Here is a 22141-nt window from a genome sequence, read left to right as displayed (position 1 = left end):
CCCCCCCCCAGGCTTACCATATCATTGGTGGTGTAGAGGCAAGCAGATGCAGGAGCAATCCCTAGTCACTCTTGCCCATGCCAGATCCTCAGTCAGAATGACTTCCAAGACCTCCAGTGGCAGTCTCATGAGACACCTGCTAGAGGTCATGACATCCATTCTGAGATTAGATCTGAAATGGGGAGGAACTATTTTGACCGAGGACCTGGCATGAGCAAGAGTGACTAAGGATTACTCTTGCCCCAGCTAGTCACTATACCAGCAATGAAACGATAGGCCTGGGGGAGGGGGGTGCTCATTCTGTTTGGCAGGGAGGAGGGAAGGAGTGGGGGCTGCACAGCACAGTTTTGATTTCAGCTGAAAATGCATGGAAATACTTTTAACAAATAGGAAGAAATATTTTTTCACTCAAATAGTTAAACTGTGGAACTCATTGCTAGAGGACGTGGTAACAGCAGTTAGTATACCTGGGCTTAAAAAAGGTTTGGACAAGATCCTGGGGAAAATGTTTTTGAGATAGACATGGAGAAGCCACTGCTTGCCCTGGGATCAGTAGCATGGAATCTTGTTACTCCTTGGGATTCCGGAATCTTGCTACTCTTTGGGTTTCTGCCAGGTACTTGTGACCTGGATTGGCCACTATTAGAAGGAGGATACTGGGCTGGATAGACCACTGGTCTGACCCAGTATGGCTATTCTTATGTTCACCACAGATATTCTGTGCTAGATCCTGGATAGCTAACTGGGCATGTTGGACTGCAAATACACTAGGTTCAATACATGGCACTCAAAATTGATATTTAGGCACCAATCCAAGATGTGCGCTCAACTAAGCTGGTTAATAAGCCAATTAGTGTCAATAATTGGGTGCTAATCAGCACTAATTGGCTATAGGGGCTCATTTGTGAAGCACTTAGATTTACAAAGTTCCATAGGTTATCATGTAACTTTGTAATTCTAAGTGCTTTGAAAATATACCTCCATGCGCTATTCTATAACAATGTGCTCCCAAATCCCATTGCATGCAACCTAAAAGGAGGTGTGGCCATGGGAGATGCATAGGTGGGACAGGGCATTCATACAATTTGCATGCGGTGTTATAGAATGCTGGAGATGTATGCCCAAATTGAGCACTGGACATTACACCCAGGTTCATGAGGCGTAAGTCCTGGCAACCAAATTTGGACACCAAAATTGGCACTCAATACTAATTTTATAATGGGTGCTTATCTTTGAGTTCCCATTATAGAATTGCATTGAGTGGCGGGGGTTTTTTTTTTTTTAGCCGATTTATTTATTTTTATTTAAAATTTCTATAGGCGGATTACAAATCTACATACACAATAAAACAAACAAACAAACAAAAACAATCAAAAGCAGATCAAAAATCATCACTCAGAAAACAGACAAGAGTATCATCTCCATGTATATTCAAACAAATATGTCTTCAGAAATTCACAAAATTGATCCCTGCTGCTACACAATCTCAAATAACTTGACAAATTGTTCCAAATTTGTGGACCTGTTATCGAAAGAGCAGTATTCTGGGTACCAGCATATCTTACTTACTATATGCAGTTTAACATTTGCTAATAACTTCAAATTTTCAGACCGCAATGATCTTGATGGTTGATACACTTGAATCATATCTTTAAGATACCATTTGCTGAATCAAGCTCATAAGGCTGTCTTAACGATGCCGGGTTATGCATGGACCACTGATTACTGGTCATACCTGGATTACCTTATATTGGTACCAGATATTCATACTGGTACCAAAATAAGGTCCAGCAGCGGTCAACACTTAAAGAAATGCTAAACTAAACTAAAAGGTGCTTTTATACCGCACTGACTTTGCGGGTTCTAAGCGGTTTACAACAAAATCAGCATACCTAGAGAATTATAAAAACATAACTAGAGACTGATTAAAATTGTCATACATTCAAAATCTCAATGCAAAAACTTCTCAAGCAACCATGTTTTGAGAAACTTTCTGAATGGCATAAGATCAGCAAAAGATCTGGCAGTTACAGGAAAGTTGTTCCAAAACTTAACTTCTATAAAAGAAATCAAAGATTGAGTCATCCTTTTATATCTATTCCTCAACTGCATAGCAGTTTCATAAGATGGAAAAAGTAATAAGGGGATCATATACCCTGGTGCAAAACCATGCAGTGTCTTAAATATCATAGTACAGACTAAAGTAGACCCTAGCTTGGATCAGAAGCCAATGAGCTTCAATCAGCAATGGGGTGACCCTATCAAACGTCTTTGCAGCATAGACCAATCGAACTGCTACATTCTGCAGTCTGCAATTTCTTCAGGATTAATTGCAAACAACCCACAAAAAGCACATTACAGTAATCTAATTGACTCAGGACTAAAACCTGAACAACCAGACTAAATTGCAAAGGGTTAAAACAGTGTCTGATTCTTCTTCGTCTTCTTAAAGTGAAGAAGATATATTTTTTAGTAAGTTGAGTTACATGACCACTCCCAATAACTAATTCAGTTTGAATTAGAAAACAAGTCTGATCTATATTTAAGGTCTGACCGAAAACACTCTGTTAAGGATTTGCTGACATAAAAAATAAACTTTAATTTATGAGGGGTTATCCAATCTTCTACCAGTTTAGCACAAAATTGAACTCCGACATCTATATTGGTCAAAGCCTATTCCCAGGGAATAAGTAATGTCATCTGCTTAGATAAAATTCTTCAGTGCTGACTGCTGCCCAGCTAAATTGATGTCAGACTTATAGACTTCCTTTCTCAAGAAATTTAATCCAAAGTAGTTTATAAGACACCACATCTATACAGCTGTGTAGCCTGAAAAGGAAACTTTTATATCCATAGAATGTTGTGTGGTGGGAATTTTCAGGATATAATCAAGAATTGTCCAGAGGAAATTGGATTAGCACCATTTAGAAAAAAAATTAGCAGAAACTTAATCACTAAAATTCTGGTGAGCAAGGCATCAAGGTGACACATGATTGCAAAATGGGTTGAGGATTCTATGATGAGTCAAAAAGCCAATGTTTTCAAAGGCAGTTTTTATAAATATGTAAGAAAGATGGATAGATGAACATTCAAACAACAAGAATCAGTCTAGTACTTTGTAATTAGCAGAAAAAAACATTTAAATAAGTAAATAAGATATTGAACTCTGCTGGTTCTTTAAAAGATGCCACAACTTGTAAAGTTCCCTCACATTGTAGAGGGAGTTTATTATGGTCAATTCATGAAAGACAGACAGTTGTTAAAGAGGGGATGAAAATTAAGCCCCAATGCAAGCAACCAATGTGTTTTCAGGACCTGTGTAATGAACATGCATGAGAACTCTGAATTTGTTGGAAGTCTATATGCAAATTTATCTCATGCACACTCATAGCCTGACTGGCTTTGGGGTCATTAGGATAGTTTTGGGAAGCCCTGCAGTATGGCTTTTTCAAAGCATCAGCTTCTTGAAATTTTGGACACAGAAACAGAATCCTTCTACCGGAAGCCAGGTTTGAAATATTTATTTTGTATATGGTCTGGTAGCCTTCGACCAAATGTAACTCATTAAGGGGCCTTTTTTCGAAGTGGCTTGCCATAAGCGGCCACCAGTGGTAAATTCCAGGTCGAGCGTACGCCATTTCTGGGGAAAAATAAAAACTACTGAAATGGTTACTGCAGCGGTAACCCTGCAGTAATCGGGCTTTGCCGCGTGCTGCCTTGTTACCGCAGTGTTACCACAGGAGTCCTTACCGCCACCTCAATGGGTTGAGGTAAGAGCTCCTCGCCTTATGGCCACACAGTAAGCATTATCTTACCACATGGCCATTTTCGGGGGGGGGGGGTGCTTTTCCCCGCTGTGGTGAAAAGGGCCCTGGCACACAGGAAAAACGGCCTCTGCCATTACCACAGGGTCCTTTTTCCCCACAGCCTGGTAAAAGGACCCCTAAATGAATCCTTGCTGCCTGAACCTACGCAATTTCTTAGGTGGCTGAAGAATGAGTTCCTGAACATTTCTAAGTGCTTCAGGTACATTGCAAGACCTAATTAGCAAACGAGGGTGGAGTGTGGTCATTACAGATAACAAAAAAATGTAATTGAGTCAGCCAGAATGAAAGTGCTCAGCTCTTCTAATGACCTTGCCGTAATGTGTTCTGAAAATATTGCTTATGGTCCAGTAGAACTGAGGTTTCTGCTCTCACAAAGCACTATTTTTCCCCTTTCTGTGCATTAAAAGGTCAGCAAAAATGGCTTAAGGAAAGTGATTAAAAATTCAGCTTTGAGTACAGGTGTTCACTTTGTGTATAAAACTGGTCTTTCACCTTTCCTTAAAAAAGAAAAACAAGCATGCTTACCAGTGCAAAGCCAGATCTTGAATTCAGAGACAGTATTGGTTTCCACCATCTCAACCAGGAAACTGTTCCATGCATCCACCACCCTTTCTGTAGAAAAGTATTTTCTTATGTTATTTTGGAGTCTATGCCCTTTTAACTTCATTTATGCCTTCTCATCCCCTTTCATGCCTTTCTTCCAAAGTATACTGTACGAATTGAAATCTTTAAGTCTGTCCACATACACTTTAAGACAAAGACCAGTCACCATTTCAGTAGCCGCCAGGGCTGTGCCTAGGGTCGCTGGCGCCCCCCTGCACACTATCAGTTGGCGCGCCCCCCCCGGACCTGCCTGGCTCCAAGGCGCGTGGAAGAGCTGGCTTAAAGTAGTACTTGAGAAGATTCTTCTTCTCTTCTGCCCTGCCGAGTGAGTCCCGACATGAAAGTATCCTCATGCTACATTTTCACTTGACAAGTGAAATTTATGCATTTAAATTCACAGCTGCCCTTTGGCACCAAAGTTTCTGGGTTAATTTCAGTGTGTGTGTTCATAAATCCAAACCCTCAACAACCCCATCCTCCAAAACCCCTTTATTTATAATACATTTCTACCCCACATTTTCCCACACATGCAGGCACAATGTGGCTTACATAGGATTGAGAAAAATAACAATACAATATAATAAGAGATATGTTAAGAGACATTAAGCAAGTAAAAGGGCATATCCGAATCAGGGAAAGCAAGTGGACTTATTAATCTACTCTAACTGGGTAAAATTAGATCTATACAAGCTGTACCTGTGTAATTTTACATGCACGTCACACATGCAATTTTATAAACACTAGGAATGAGCTGTCATTTGCAACGATATTGGAAATGTCAACAGAATATCCTAAGTCATTGCATGTACCAAATGAAATGAGCAGAAAACTCAATGAACTCATCAGATTTCATGTTATGGCTACTCTTTGGAACTAGTACCCTGGAAAGAGGGCGCACTATTTCCTGCTGCACCTGAAAAATCTGTGCATACCTGTGTGCCCTATTGCGGAAAGAGTGCACTCTTTTCCCACATGCAGCATCTTACAAAATGGGCTGTACACGACACGAGAAATCACATGGAAACAACTTTTCTATCTGCCCATACCTAGTTAACACTCATTTTATGTGCAGAAGAGGCTTGTAAAACTGCCCTCGATATTAAGCACAAAGGAAATTCATAAATCCTCTAAAAAATATTCAAGAGTTGTGATTTTTAAACAAATACGATTAAAACTTATATATTCTGATATTTGTCATCTTTTGCTCATTTCTGACCTGAAGAAGGCTCTGCCTTCGAAAGCTTGCCAAAAAAATGCATGAAGCTAGTGTGATAAAAAAAAAAGGTATCTTATCTTCTTGTTTTGTTGCTATTTATTTTATCTTTAAAGTAGACTAACATAGCTACCACACTGTTGTATTGAGAGCTACATATGACACAGGTAGAATGAAGCAACAAGTCTCTGAGGAAGAGAGTCAAGGAGGTCACATTTAGAATCAATGGGGATTGCCAGTAGCCCCCTGTACTATAAACTGGTTTGGGGGTCTTTAAAAAATCATAATGGCTATGCATAAATTGAATTTGCATGAGTGGAGACATTTGAAGAAGACTAAGAACTTATATACAATGGGGGAAAACAATCTCTCATGTTAAACAGGAAATGACATACATTAATAAAAACCCTATGAGTATCAAGCTTACATTTTAGGTTTTTCCATAAAAGATTTTATATATTTAATTTTGCTTCCAACGATCTTTACAATTATCTGCATTAGTTTCACTAAGCCGTATTCCCTAAACTCCAAGAGGCTCAAAGCTACCATCTTCCCTGCCCGGCTCCACCAATCTGATCCTATCGTACCTCAGCGGTTTTGCAAAGCGCTTCTGCGACCAGGTTGAACCACTTGCAGTGAATCCGGGAGTCAAGGTGAATTTGCCAGAAGGTTTACCGGACTCGAACGAAGCCATTGTGGGCGGGGCCAAAGAAGAACTAATCGTCTTTTCCAGATTGCAGCCAGAGAGGCAGGCTTTGGCTGAGAGGGCAGGGAAGCGGACGGGACGGAGACGAACATGCCTGCTTGTTGTTTTTACTACTGGCGCCCCGCCCGCCAGTTCACCAACGCGGTAAGGTTTTTTTTTTTTTTTTTTTTAATACAACTCGACGGTGCCCTTGAAGGCAGGCGCCCCCCTGCGGCGCTTACCCCGCTTACTGTGTTGGCACGGCCCTGGTAGCCGCCCTCTTGACTGACTCCATCCTGTTCATTTCCTTTTGAAGACGCCGTCCATTTCTTTCTCTATGCATCTAAGTATTCTTCTGGCTTTTCTACTTGTTTGTCCACCTTAAGATCATCAGGTACAATCACCCCCTAGTCCCACTCCTCTTTCAAGTAATTCATCCCCTATACTGTACCACTCCTTTGGGTTTTTGCAGCTCAGATGTATGGCCCTGCATTTTTTAGCATTAAACCTTATCTGTCAAATTCAAGATTTGTCTTCAAGCTTCACTAGATCCCTCTTCATGCTATCTACATCCTCAGGGTTGTCTACCCTATTGCAGATTTTGGTATCATCCACAAAGAGGCAAACTTTTACAGACAGCTATTCTGCAATATTGCTTACAAAAATGTAAAAAGAGTTTCAGAAGGACCAATCCCAGGGGCACACTACTGGTAACATCTATTTCCTCTGAGTGAACTCCATTTGCCACTACCCCACTCAACCAGTTTCTAAACCAGTCAGTAACTTTATGTCACCTATGTAGAACCGTGTCAAAGGTTTCTAGCACTCTCCTTTGATCCAACTCTTTGGTCAGCCAGTCAAAAAAATTAATCAGATTCATCTGATAAGACTTGTTTCTAATAAACCATTCTACCTCAGGTCCTACAACCATTGTATCCCAGAAACCACATTTTCCTCTGTTTTAGAAGCATTTTCATTATTGTCCTCATCACACAGGTCAGACTAACTGGCCTGTAGTTCCCATTCTCCTTTTCACTTCCGCTTTTGTGGTGAAGAATCACATTTGCCTTTTTCCAGTCCTCCAGGACCACTCTAAAGACACATTGAAAAGGTAAAATTGGAGCCACCAGTCCCTAAGTTCCTTCGGTACCCTCGGATGTATACCATCTGGCCCCCATCGCTTTGTCTTATCCAGTGGTGGCCCTACCATTAGGTCAACTGAGGAGGGGTGCCTCAAGCAGCACTCTCCAGGAGCGGCATTCTCCCCTTCCCTCCTCAACCCTTTTCCCCATGTTTATCTTATGTTTACATTCCAAAAGGCAGCAGTGGCAGCGGCAGGCAATTCCCATAGGCTGCCCTGTCACCAGCACTAGCCTCTTCTCCCTAGTGCAACCCCCCCCCCCCCTTGACGTAACTTCCTGTTTCTTCAGAGGCAGTATGCAATAGGGCAAAGAGGCCGGTGCTGGCGGCAGGGCAGCCTATGGAAATTGCTGCCTTTTGGAAATGAAAAAATATGGTACAACGTGAAGAAGAGGGTTGAGGGAGAAGGGGGAGATGCCAGACCAGGCGTGGGCAGGGACAACATCTCATCCCTGCCTTGGGCGGCAGATTGTCTTGGGCCACCCCTGGTCTTATCTTCAGTTTAGCTAGCTCCTCACAAACACTTTTTTCTGATTATTGTTCAAAATCTTCCATTTCAATTTATGTTTGTCTTCTGCGACCCTGATCCCAGCCCTTCCACTGTGAACACAGAAGTATTTGTTAAGGAATTCTGCTTGATCCTTATCAACTTCAACATATTCCTCACCTTTACCCTTGAGCCTCACATTGCCAATTGCACAGGTGCACCTCCTGACACCAGCCCAGAGCAATTGCCCTGGTTTTACTCCCCTAACGCCTACTCTCGACGAAGGAATACTCTGCTCTGTCACAGGAACAGCAATGATTCCCCACAGAAGTGCTGACTGCTCAACTAACTAATCTGTCACATATGAAATAATTTCCTTTGTGTGCCGTGTTATGATAACAATAGACCACAAGGATGGGATTCTTCTTATAATTGCAGAAAGTGGCAGAAAGATTAATAAATAACCAGAGCTGGATTATGGCCTAGGCATGTGCCCTGGGCCCGATAGTTTAGGGGGGCCTCTGTGAAATGCGCTCAGGATTCAGGAGGCTAGGACTGCCTGCAAATAGGTGGGAAAATGTGGGGTACAAATGTAACAAATAAATAAAAATAAATTGCCAACTGCCTGGATTTTTTCAGGATTCTAAAAAAAACTTTATGAACTATCTCAAAGCCAGAAGGATGGCTTAGTGTGTGGATATTTTTCAGAGTTTAGCCCACTACAGCTTTCTACCCTCCCTTCTTCCAGTGCAGAAGCCATGGTAGGATCCAGCCAATGGGCAAGGGCTGTGGGAGAAAGCTGAGCTCTGTGCAGGGTCTTCTTTGGGAGAACCCATGAGTGTTTGTTTTTTTTTTGGGGGGGGGGGCGGATTGTTGAAAAAGAATAGGACTGAAGAATGGGGGACAGTGTGAAGGGTCCACTGTGTAGAAGGACTGCCAGCAAATGCCAGAATTTTACACGATGGTGAGTCAACCTGGAGGGGGAAGGAGGGTGGCAGCACTGCCTGAATGAGCACATGACCAGCAAGACAACACTATTGCTCATGCTTGATCTATTCTTACTGTACACCGCCTTGAGTGAATTCATTCAAAAAGGCGGTAAATAAATCCTGATAAACTAAACCAATAAACTAACTAGAAAAGAGCATTGCAGAGTGCATTCAATTGGGTATGTTTGTGTCTGTGGTGAAGACAGTCTCACATAAATAATGCTTCCCTTTGAAAATCTGGGCTGGAATGGAGAAGTTTACTGGTACAAATTTGCCTGTGCATAACTGAGTGAAAGGAAGTTTACCTTGTTAACGATTACAATACTTGGGAAATCCCTTTGAACACTGGTCTAATACTGCCTCCATTCTGCCTATATCCTTTTCAGAAGCATCAAGAAAGCTAGACATTTTTTTTTACTTTTTCACTATGTGAAGCTGTATTGGCATGTAAAACTTTATAAATTTATACCTTGGTCACATGGTCCTTAAATCTCACTCTTTCAGGCAGTTCACCCTTGGAATCTCTGGCTCCCACTCAAAGAACGCATCGCGTTCAAGGTGTGCACCCTAGTTCACAAAATCATCCATGGTGATGCCCCAGCCTACATGTCAGACCTGCTAAAAAATCATCTCGCACTTTCCTTAATCTTCATTTCCCCAATTGCAAAGGTCTAAAGTATAAACTGATGCACGCATCAACCTTTTCTTATACGAGTACACAATTCTGGAACGCGCTGCCGCGCAACCTGAAAATGATCTACGAACTAACCAGCTTCCGCAAACTACTGAAGACTCATTTCTTCAACAAGACATATCACCAAGATCATCACATGTGAAATCCCCCACATGTACCCAGAATTATCTTAAAATGTTTTCTTGTTATTTTACTATTATGCTTTATCATTATCATATAACCCAAAATCCTCTGTAATACCAATTGCCTATTCTCTTCTCATTTCCACTATTCATGATGTATTGCAAGCCACATTGAGCCTGCAAAGAGGTGGGATAATGTGGGATACAAATGCAACAAATAAATAAAATAAATAAATTTGTACCAGAGGCAATCAATAGAAATCAAACAAAATAAAATAACATGATACCTTTTTTATTGGACATAACTTAATCCATTTCTTGATTAGCTTTCGAAGGTTGCCCTTCATCAGATCGGAATAAAAAATACCAATAAAAAAGGTATCTTATTTTCTTTTCCATGTTTTATTTTGTTTGATTTCTATTGATAACCTTTAAGAGTGGACTAACACGGCTGCCACACCTCTCTACCAGAGGCAATTAAGAGTGAAAATGATTTGCCCAATTTCACTGGTTCTCAGACCACTGCTGCAGAGCTGCGAAGTTACCCAGCTGCAGGAGGAGACATTTTAGCCAGTACTGGGTTTGAAATTATATCCCAATTCAGTGTTCTATTTATAGTCCCTGATACCACCAATTGATTGGATTACCATCCTGCTTATTTTCGAAAGAGAAAAACGCCTATATTTCGACCCAAATTGGGAGATGGGCGTTTTTCTCGCAAAGGCGCCCAAATCGGTATAAATCGAAAGCCGATTTTGGGCTTTTCCAACTGCACTCCGTCGCGGAAATGAATAAAGTTGACGAGGCGTGTTGGAGGCGTGGTGAAGGTGGAACTGGGGCGTGGTTATCAGCTGAGGAGAGATGGGCGTCTTTAGCTGATAATTGAAAAAAAAAGGCGTTTTTGCCGCAATTTTGGGTCACTTTTTTGGACCCTTTTTTTCACGAACAAGTCCCAAAAAAGTGCCCCAACTGCCCAGATGACCACTGGAGGGAATCGGGGATGACCTCCACGGACTCCCCCAGTAGTCAGTAAACCCCTCCCACCAAAAAAAAAAAACACTTTAAAAACTTTTTTTCCAGCCTCTATACCAGCCTCAAATGCCGTACCCACCTCCATGACAGCAGAATGTGTTCTATCCTGTGACAGTCTTTCCCTGGGTCAGATGTGGCTCTCGGGTGCACTACAGGGTCACATCAGCATTGCATTGTGGTGGGTGTAGGGTATTGGGCTCCGTGATTTCAGTAGATTGTGTTACAGTCTCACAATGTTGGTAGTTGGTAGGCTCTTCTCCCATGGTGCTTTTCCCCCTGCCTACTGGGTCAGAGTGTGTCCAGTTTTGTTTCCGGTAGTCCATGAAGTAGTGGCCATTTTTGTAAGCCAGTTTTAGATCCCTTCCATGTGTTAGCCACATTAGAGAATTTAGTTCTTACCTTGAATGTGGCTGAAAGAGGGCATTGTACAGCATTCTGCCAGCTCTGATCTACTGCTAATCTCAGTATCAGGGAGACTCGTTGCCAGTGGGGCACAACCTCTGATCTGCAGTTAACTAGGAGTAAACATGCTTATTCCAACAAAGGGCGTTTTCGGAGAGATTAGTCTTCAGGTGTAAACTGGTGTGCCAAAGTTATACAGCAGCAACAAGTCCTAGAGGCCTGCGTGTATGCAGGTCCCTGGAGCACTTTTAGTGGGTACCGCAGTGCACTTCAGCCAGGTGGCCCCAGGCCCATTCCCCCCTACCTGTAACTCTTGTGCTGGTAAATGGGAGGCCTCCAAAACCCACTGTACCCACATGTAGGTGCCCCCTTCACCCCTAAGAGCTATGGTAGTGTTGTAAATTTGTGGGTAGTGGGTTGGGAGCTCAGCACCCGTGGTAAGGGAGCTATGCATGTGGGAGCTTTTTCTGAAGTCCACCGCACTAACCTAGGGTGCCCAGTTGGTGTCCTGGCATATCAGGGGGGGCGAGTGTACTACCAATCCTGGCCCCTCCCACGACCAAATGGCTCGGATTAGGACGTTTTTGAGCTGGGCGTTTTTAGTTTCCATTATCGCTAAAAAAAAAAACAAACGCCCAGCTCAAAAACGTCCATTTTTTCAAAAATACACTTCGGCCCTCCCCTTCACGGACCCGTTCTCGGAGATAGGCGTTTCCATTCGATTATGCCCCTCCATATGTCCTCTTTTAAGAGGACAAGTCCTCTTTTTGGACTTCTTTAGATATGTCCGCCAGGCATAGGAGCCAACTTTTCAAAATTATTGGGGGTGCTAAGCCCAATGGAAATGACCCCTCCCTGGATACATACAAGGAATTTTCTCAATATTGGGGGTGCTCAAGCACCCACAGAGTTGGCTCCAATGCTGCCAGGATTTTTAATTTTTAGGGAAATGTCCTTTTTTTTTTTTATGTACCTATGGCCAACACACATACCCACATAGAGGGGCATTTTCGAAAGGAACGTCCAAGTTTCGATTTGGACATCCCTGCAAAATGGCCTGATCCAGGGGCGGGGAAACCCGTATTTTCGAAACAAGATGGACATCCATCTTTTATTTCGAAAATACTGTCAGGGACGTCCAGATCCTTAAATTTGTTCGTCCCTATATTTGGACGTTCCTAGACATGGACGTTTCTGATTTTCTGAGATTTTCGAAACCAAAGATGTCCATGTCAAAAACAGCCAAACGCAAGCCATTTGGTCGTGGGAGGAGCCAGCATTTGTAGTGCACTGGTCCCCCTTACATGCCAGGATACCAACCAGGCACCCTAGGGGGCACTGCAGTGGACTTCATAAATTGCTCCCAGGTACATAGCTCCCTTACCTTGTGTGCTGAGCCCCCCCAAAACCCCCTACCCCCAACTTTACACCACTACCATAGTCCTTACGGGTGAAGGGGCACCTAGATGTGAGTACAGTGGGTTTGTGGTGGTTTTGGAGGGCTCGCTGTTTCCTCCACAAACGTAACAGGTAGGGGGGGATGGGGCTGGATCTGCCTCTCTGAAGTGCACTGCACCCCTAAAACTGCTCCAGGGACCTGCATACTGCTGTCATAGACCCGAGTATGACATCTGAGGCTGGCAATCAATATTTTGAAAGATTTTTTTTGAGGGTGGGAGGGGGTTAGTGACCACTGGGGGAGTTAGGGGAGGTCATCCCCGATTCCCTTCGGTGGTCATCTGGTCATTTTGGGCAGCTTTTTGTGCCTTAGTCATAAGAAAAACACTACCAGGTGAAAACGTCCAAGTGTTCGTCAGGGACATCCTTGTTTTTTTCGATTATGGGTCAAGAACGTCCAAGTGTAAGGCACACCCAAGTCCCGCCTTGGCTACACCTCCGACATGCCCCCTTGAACTTTGGCCGTCCCTGCGACGGAATGCAGTTGGGGATGTCCAAAATCGGCTTTCGATTTGGACGTTTCTGTGAGGACGTCCATCTTCCGATTTATGTCAAAAGATGGACGTTCTTCTCTTTCAAAAAATTAGCCCAATAGTGAAAACCATCTCTGGCCTATTAGTCAATGAGGGTGCTAAAGAGAGAGAAAGGCATTGATGAACCCTTCTCTGTTCCCCTACTGGTTGAATATGTCAAACGAATTTTGTTCGTGCAGCACAGCTTTAAGACTTTCACAGCTTTCTCAGAAGCCAGCCAAAATTGCTGCTACTACTAGTAATTTCTATAGTGCTACTAGACCTATACATATTATATGCAGGTACTTTCTAATCATTAAACCTCTCCATTCAAAGCTTGCATCGTCCCCATGCTGAATCATAAACTATTACTACTCTTATACCCACAGCTAGGCTCAGAACCTTTCCCTGCTACTTCTGGAGAGGTGGAATAATAGTGGGGAAGGGGTTCCTTGTGGGGGGGGGGGGCCACAAATATGTTTGCTTGAGCCAAATATAGTGTTAATCCAACCCTGTGAATAACTGTCAGCTGTCGGTTCCCTTCCTCCACCCCATATAAATTTACTGTCATGCTGGCTCTAGCCGTTGCATGTTTGAACAGGCTTGGAAGGTACCAAAATGTACATCTTTAATCGACTCTAAATTAATTAGGCATAATCCAGTTAGGTATTAATTGTTCTAGACATTTGCAGAGCAATAGAGAGATGTTGTGGGCAAGTTTTAAAAAAATCAGATGTAAAAAAACAGAAGAATAAGCCTTCTCAAATCTCAGCAAACACAGCACACAACAGCGAAGGTGACAAAAAACAAAAAATGCTCTCAAATATTCAAAGCATCTCTATTGTCAATGACACAAGAATCGACATGGGCCGTGTTTCGGCCACTAGACCTGCATCAGAAGTTTGAATGATATCCAACTAATCAATGAATTCAACTCCAAGCGATTTGGTAACATCAAACAAAGTGTAAAGGAACAGTTGAGCCAAACAAGCATACACCTGTGCTAAAAGCTTGTCTAATTGTACAACTAAACAATAAATCCACAAGCAGATTGCCATTTCCTTGCACGCAGGAAACATATCTTTATTCAGACTCCCCTGATGCAGACCTAGTGGCCGAAACATGGCCCGTGTCGAGTCTTGTGTTACTGACAATAAAGATGCTTTGAACATTTGAGAGCACTTTGTTTTTGTTCATCACCTTCGTTGTGCATGCAAGATTTAAAAAAAAAAATACCATGCTCCTTCCACCAACAGTAGCAAAGTTCTGTGGGAACGTATGGGATTTCTTGTGAATTGCCAGGTTTTGAAGGGACAAAATCCAGGTACAAATTGTTGACAGTCCACGGGGAACTGGACCGAACCCCCACACCGGCTGTTAGAAATGAATTTCATTTACCACTAATCTTGAACCAGACCACTGAGACTGGAGACCCATTTAGACACAGTTAAAATGTAATGTGCAAGCCAGTGCTTCAGAATCAATATGATGTACTGCCAAGTGGAAAACCTGGTTTATTTACCAGGCTAGCTTCTCCTCCTTGATCAAGGGGAAGGGGACTTGATATACTGCTCTCCTGTGGTTTTTGCAGCTACATTCAAAGCAGTTTACATGGTATATTTGTACCTGGGGCAATGGAGGGTGAAGTGACTTGCCCATAGTCACAAGGAGCTGCAGTGGGAATTAAACCCAGTTCTGCAGGATCAACGTCTGCTGCACTAACCACTAGGCTACTCCTCTACTAGCAACATTCCATGTAGAATTTCAAATAGTAGCAACATTCCACGTAGAATCTTAAAACGGGGAAAGGGAATATATCACCTTTCTGTAGTTTTTGCAACTACATTCAAAGCAGTTTACATATTATGTATGGGTATTTATTTGTACCTGGGGCAACGGAGGGTTAAGTGACTTGCCTAGAGTCACAAGGAGCTGCAGTGGGAATCAAACCCAGCTCCCCAGGATCAAGGTCCGCTGCACTAACCACTAGGCTACTTCTTCACTCCAGATGTGGGTACTATCCAGGTGCTGATCTTTGCAGCCCCTGGGGCAGGAATTTCCACCATCACTCAATGGTGATAACAAGAAGCCATATTAGAAGGGCTCTGGAGTAAACCAGTTTGCAGTGACCCTGGGCAAGGAAAATTGTTGTAATGGTTGTCAAGTTGAGGGAAGGATATAAAAAGTGGGGTCCCCTGATGTAATTGTGAATGAAGGGCTCATGGCTCAGTAGCACAAGAGAGGCTGCCTCCCACTGGGCTAAGAAAATTAATACATCAATAGGACTTTTGATTTTAGGCTATAGCTGATAAGCACTGATAAAACACTCACAATGCAAAATAAAAACAATTCTAAAAACAGATGTTTATTGGATAAACACCATAAAAATACCATTGCCCCTAGTGCTCTCTCACCCCTCTTCTCCCCTTGTCTGCTTTGGATCCTGCAAAATAGAAGTCCTATACATCAATAATGAATAGCATCCGCTCATATCTTGTCTATGGATCGTCCCCTCAGTGGCCTTTTCTGTTTTTGCAGTTTAATGGCTCTCTTTGCCACACGGTGCTCTGAGTTCTGCAGAGAGTGACATATTGCTATGCTTAAACCTTTCCAGTGTGAGTCACTGACATTTAATTATCTTATTGTCATATTACAAGGGGGGCTATATGCCCCCCCCTCCAGCCAAGACATGATGTCAGAGGCAGCCTGTAGACATTCACATGCCGAAGAAACGCCTTAGCAACAATTCCCAGGCACCTGTTCCTACTGCCTGTAATCCATCTTCAGATTTTATGTTAACAGCAAGATTGATCACAGTGGGCAACCCCGCTCAATGAAAAGTTAATAATTTAGCTATCGTGTGGTCATGATGATTGAATGCTGCATTTTATACTCCTGTTTACTTTAGAAAGTATGGAGTGGCCATAGACTACTCAGCTAAGGTCCCCCAACCTTATCTTCATTCTGGTTGGAAAGCTTATTTTTCAACAGGAAGGGGCCCTTTCACCATACACAGTCGGTAGCCCAACTGTTTAGGGAGGCTAAAGGGGGCGCAGCTTATCTTCATACGCTCCGTGGCAGCGACGTCAATGAAGAAAAAGACACTACAGGCTCACCGCCAGCTTCTCCCTTCTTTCTGCACACAGTGTCCCGCCCTCGCAGAAACAGGAAATGCATCACCGCAGAAGGCGGGACACTGTGTGCGCAGAGAAGGGAGAAGCTGGCGGCAAGCCTGTAGTCTTTTTCTTCATTGACATCGCTGACATGGAAATAAAAGGTCAAAACGCGCGGGGTGGGGAGCGGGCTGCATCGCAAACAGAAGTCCACGATTGGGCTGGGGAGGCTTAGCCGCATGTCCATTTTCAGCCCCCCAAAGTGGACTTTTTTTGCATGCACACTGAAAAATGGACCTGCACGCGTCCAATACATATGCCTACACTGGTGCAGGCCATTTTTCAGCACGCCTTAGTAAAAAGGCCCCTTAGAGGGCTAGAAGAGATAGCTCTGACCATCTATGGATTAAAGTCAAGAAAGAACCAGAGCTGAGATGCAATCTTTTGGATAAAACCAAAGAAATATGATCCTACAGCACTCAGAGGAGCTTCTATACACCTTCTGAATCCTGGTCAAGCTGCAGTGAGATGTTTGGGATGAGTGTCTGGCCCAGTGAATGGAACTATAATCTTTTAGATCATATGCTGGGATACATCATATGCATGTATGCTGGGAGTCTGTGGTTCAAGGTAAAGAGTTACACACATTTGACTTGGCTTTCACTTCTACAATTGTGTCTCTAATCTAAATTGACACTTTTAACCCGCTTATTCCCTAGATAGGTCCGCAGCAGCTTACAATCTTAAAAATAGATACCCTATATATACAGAAATTACATAATAACCTCCATTCAGATATCTAAATTCACAGGTTTCTTAAATAGATACAATTTTAAACCCCTCCGAAACAATATATAGGGAGATTGTAGTAAATTATTCCAAACCTGAAAGGCCTGGAATGAAAAAGTGGACTCTAAAACTTTTTTTAAATGTAACTCCTTTAAACGATGGGCCTACCCACTCTACTGGGGACTACAAGGGTGTGGGCCCTGGGGGGGGGGGGGGGGGGTTGGATACTGCCTGGGTTTTTGGGTTGGTAAAGGTTATGGGAGACATGGGGAGGGGGATACGGTATACTGTTTTGGGGACCCTCACCTGGTTGGTTCCGATTGTTCGGAGGGAGTTGAGGAAAGGGTCAAATTTGATGAAGACATATATTATATTGTGCTCTCTTCCTGAGTATATGACACTTTTATATCATTGTTAACTCTATTGCTGAATAATGTATACTTTGTTGATTCATTAATAAAAATTGTTTAAACATGAAAAATGGTAATGATAAGGTAGGGTTAGGTGAGAGTGGAGTTAAGTATATCATTGTCTAGTAAGCGGAATTGGGACACTTTGAAATACCATGTTTGCCTGAATTTAATATTAGGAATAGACATATAATTAATGGGGGGGGGGGGGAGGGGGAAAAAACGTTAAAAGTTTGATGACAACTTATATCCTTTTGTACTCTTATGTATGCTCTGACAATTGAAGCTATGTGTACTCAGATTCTAGATGTATTTATGTTAATTTGTCATCAATAAAAATGTTATACCATAAATGATGGGCCTACAAGGTTAAAGGGGGTAAAGAATTTGGGTATGAAGAGTGATAGTTATGTAAGAACATTCCTGTTGGTACTTCTCCAAATGATTTAATTATTCTCATTTCCTACTTAGGAAGAGGTAGCCTGTATAAGATCTCATCCAATAAAAACATTTCTGATAGGCACAGAAAGAGAGAAAAGGCCTTTTTGCATAAGTCCCATAAACCAGAAAAGTCTTGGAACTGATAATGATTGGCATGCACCCTTTATGGGAATTCTAATATCTAATTCAGGGGTGGGCAACCTTTATACACAGAAGGCTGCATGAATATCAGTACTATCCCTAGTGGGCCAGAACATTATGTAATGTCGAAAACAGAAATGCATAGATCTTCTGTGATAAATAAAGAAGTAAAAATTTAAATTAAAACAGACAACAAAACTGCTAGAGTAGCTATTCTGAAAATATTTGCAAAATACAGTATTTAAAATCACCAAAACTGTAATTAATGATATTTTCTGTGTATTCTTCCCATGGTCTAGCAGGCCGCATTCAGCCCGTAGGCCACAGGTTGTCCAGCCTTAAGCTAGGAAGGGGGAGATGGGGTAAAGGAGTAAAAGGATTTGGATTTAGCTCATGCCTTGCTCAGTAGTTACATTCAGGTACTGTGCGTGGCAAAAGAAATTCAGAAGTTTGACCTAAACTGATGGAGGGGCATAATCGAACGTCACCAGCGAAATAGGTCGCCGGCAATCTATTTTGGTGGCGGCGCAACAGCTGGCCAGAACCATATTTTCGAAAAAGATGGCCGGCCATCTTTTTCTTCGATAATACAGTTTAGCCCGGCCAAATGCCAGAGTTCGCCGGGTTTGAGATCGCCGGTTTTGTTTTTCAGCGATAATGGAAAAAATGCTGGCCATCTCAAACCCGGCGAAATCCAAGGCATTTGGTCATGGGAGGAGCCAGCATTTGTAGTGCACTGGTCCCCCTGACATGCCAGGACACCAACCGGGCACCCTAGGGGGCACTTCTAAAAAATTTTAAAAAATACACAAATAGCTCCCAGGTGCATAGCTTTCTTACTTTGGGTGCTGAGCCCCCCCAAATCCCCCCCAAACCCACTCCCCACAACTCTACACCATTACCATAGCCCTTATGGGTGAAGAGAGGCACCTACATGTGGGTACAGTGGGTTTTGGGGGGGGGGGGTTTGGAGGGCTCAACACTTAGCACCACAAGTGTAACAGGTGGGGGGGGGGGATGGACCTGGGTCTGCCTGCCTGAAGTGCACCGCACCCATTAAAAACTGCTCCAGGGACTTGCATTCTGCTGTCAGGGAGCGGGGTATGACAGTTGAGGAATAGAGGCTGGCAAAAAAGTGTTTTATTTTTATTTTTTTTAGTGTGGGAGGGGGTGGGTGACCACTGGGGGAGTATGGGGAGGTCATCCCCCATTCCCTGCGGTGGTCATCTGGTCAATTGGGGCACCTTTTTGAGGCTTGGTCGTGAAAATTAAAGGACCAAGTAAACCCGGCGAAATACTGATTAACACCGCTTTTTTTTCCATTATCCACAAAAGCCGGCCATCTGGTAGCCACGCCCATGTCCCGCCTTCGCTTCGCTGCCGACACGCCCCCTTGAACTTTCGCCGGCGAAGCAACAGGAAAGCGGCGATGGTGTCAAAAACACCGCTTTCGATTATACCAATTTCGCTGCTTTTGCGAGGTTGCCGGCCATCTCCTGATTTATGTCGGAAGATCGCCAGCGATCACTTTCAAAAATAAGCCTGTTTTCTAAAAACATCCAAAATTCAAGTGGGGAATATAGCCATTTTCAAAACAGAAAAGTCTTTTTTTTGCTAGATGTTTTTGTGCTCTGCGCATTTATCTTTTTGGTCCATTTTTGAAAAAAAAAAAATGTCCAAGTGAAAAGTGCACAAAATAAAGCCATTGGGATGTAGGAGGAGCCAGCATTCTTAGTAGACTGGCCACACAGACATCCCAGGAGAGCAATGGGGCACCCTAGGGGGCACTGCTCCCAGGTACACATCTCACTGTTGCTCCCTTATCTTGGCTGCTGAGCCCCCCAAAAACCCACCCAAAGTCCACTAACCCAACTACAATAGCCCTTATGGGTGAAGGGACACCTATATTTGGGTACAGTGGGGTTTGGAGGGCTCACATTTTCCACAAGTGTAACAGGTAAGGGGACGTATGGGCCTGGATCCACCTGTCTGCAGTGCACTGCACCCACCACAAATATTCCAGAGACCTGCATGCTGTTCTAATGTATCTGAGTATAACATCTGAGGCTGGTAAGTAATGTTTTTAATCACATTTTTTGGCAGTGGGAGGGGGTAGTGACCACAGGGGAAGTAAGGGAAGGTCATCCCTGATTCTCTCCAGTGGTCATCTGGCCATTTAGGGCACTTTTTGTGGCTTATTCATTAATAAAACAGGTCTAAACCAAAACGCCCAGCATATATCCCGGTATGTTTGTTTTGTTCCATAATGGCAGAAAAATGTCCAAGTGCTAGGAACACCCAGATCCCACCTTTAATACACCACTGACATGCCCCCTTGTGGAGTGGAGGAGTGGCCTAGTGGTTAGTACAGTGGACTTTGATCCTGGGGAACTGAGGTTGATTCCCAGTGTAGCCCCTTGTGACTCTGGGCAAGTCACTTAACCCTCCATTGCCCATGGTACAAAATAAGTACCTGAATATACTATCCAGCTTATAATTGAAAAAGAAAAACGCCTATATTGCGACCCAAATCAGGAGATAGACGTTTATCTCACAAAAACGAATAAAGCAGTATAATCGAAAGCCGAATTTGGACGTTTTCAACTGCACTCCGTCGCGGATGCGGACAAAGTTGATGGGGGCGTGTCAAAGGCGGAACTGGGGCGTGGTTATCGGCCGATCAGAGATAGGCGCCTTTCGCCGATAATGGAAAAAAATATGCGTTTTTAGCGAGAATTTAGGGCACTTTTCCTGGACCCTGTTTTCCACGAATAGGGCCCCACAAAGTGCCCTAAATGACCAGATGACCACTGGAGGGAGTCGGGGATGACCTCCTCTGACTCCCCCAGTGGTCACAAACCCCCTCCCACCACAAAAATATGCCGTTTCACAACTTTTTATGTTCACCCTCAAATGTCATACCCACCTCCCTGGCAGCAGTATGCAGGTCACTGGAGCAGTTATTAGGGGGTACAGTGGACGTCAGGCAGGTAGACCCAGGCCCATCCCCCCCACCCACCTGTTACACTTGTGCTGGTAATGGGAGCCCTCCACACCACCCCCCAAACCCACTGTACCCACATGTAGGTGCCCCCCTTCACCCCTTAGGGCTATAGTAATGGTGTAGACTTGTGGGCAGTGGGTTTTGAGGGGGCTCAACACACAAGGGAAGGGTGCTATGCACCTGGGAGCTCTTTTACCTTTTTTTTTGTTTTTGTAAAAGTGCCCCCTAGGGTGCCCGGTTGGTGTCCTGGCATGTGAGGGGGACCAGTGCACTACGACTCCTGGCCCCTCCCACGAACAAATGCCTTGGATTTATTCGTTTTTGAGCTGGGCGCTTTCATTTTCCATTATCGCTGAAAACCAAAAACGCCCAGCTCACAAATTGTCGAATAAAACATGGATGTCTATTTTTTCCCAAAATACGGTTCGGTCTGCCCCTTCACGGACCCGTTCTCGGAGGTAAACGCCCATGGAGATAGACGTTTTCGTTCAATTATGCCCCTCCACGTAAACTGCTTTGAATGTAGTTGCAAAAACCACAGGAAGGCAGTATATCAAGTCCCATTTCCCTTTCCCTTGTGATTTGAACACACTTCTGATGGACTTCATAGAAAAACATCTAAAAATTGGTTTCAAAAATAATGAGAAAAACATCCAAATTTGGATTTATGCCACTTTTTGGATGTTTTTCTCTTTGAAAATGAGCCCCATAGACTACCACACTGTTTGTCCTCATCGGTCCATATTTTTAAATATTTTGTATTAAACTTTTTGTTTCACTAGTGCTTCTCAACTTCAGTGTCCATGATATTCATAACCTTCCAAATTCAGTTAAATGAGTACTTATTCCCTAATGGAACTAATGTATTAGTTCCTGTGAAATGCAGCTACCCGATGTATGACTATTTGAAGTCATTGACATTATTTGAAGCTGGAATTGAAGATTCTGCAAGTTTAAGATAAGTACTCAATTAACTGAATTTGGAAGATCATGAATACTATGGACATTGAAATTTATTTATTTAACACATTTATACCCCACATTTTCCCACTAGTTGCAGGCTCAATGTGGCTTACACA

Source organism: Microcaecilia unicolor, chromosome 11 (assembly GCF_901765095.1).
Source record: "Microcaecilia unicolor chromosome 11, aMicUni1.1, whole genome shotgun sequence".
NCBI classification, from domain to species: domain Eukaryota; kingdom Metazoa; phylum Chordata; class Amphibia; order Gymnophiona; family Siphonopidae; genus Microcaecilia; species Microcaecilia unicolor.
Note: the sequence above shows the minus strand (reverse complement) of the source record.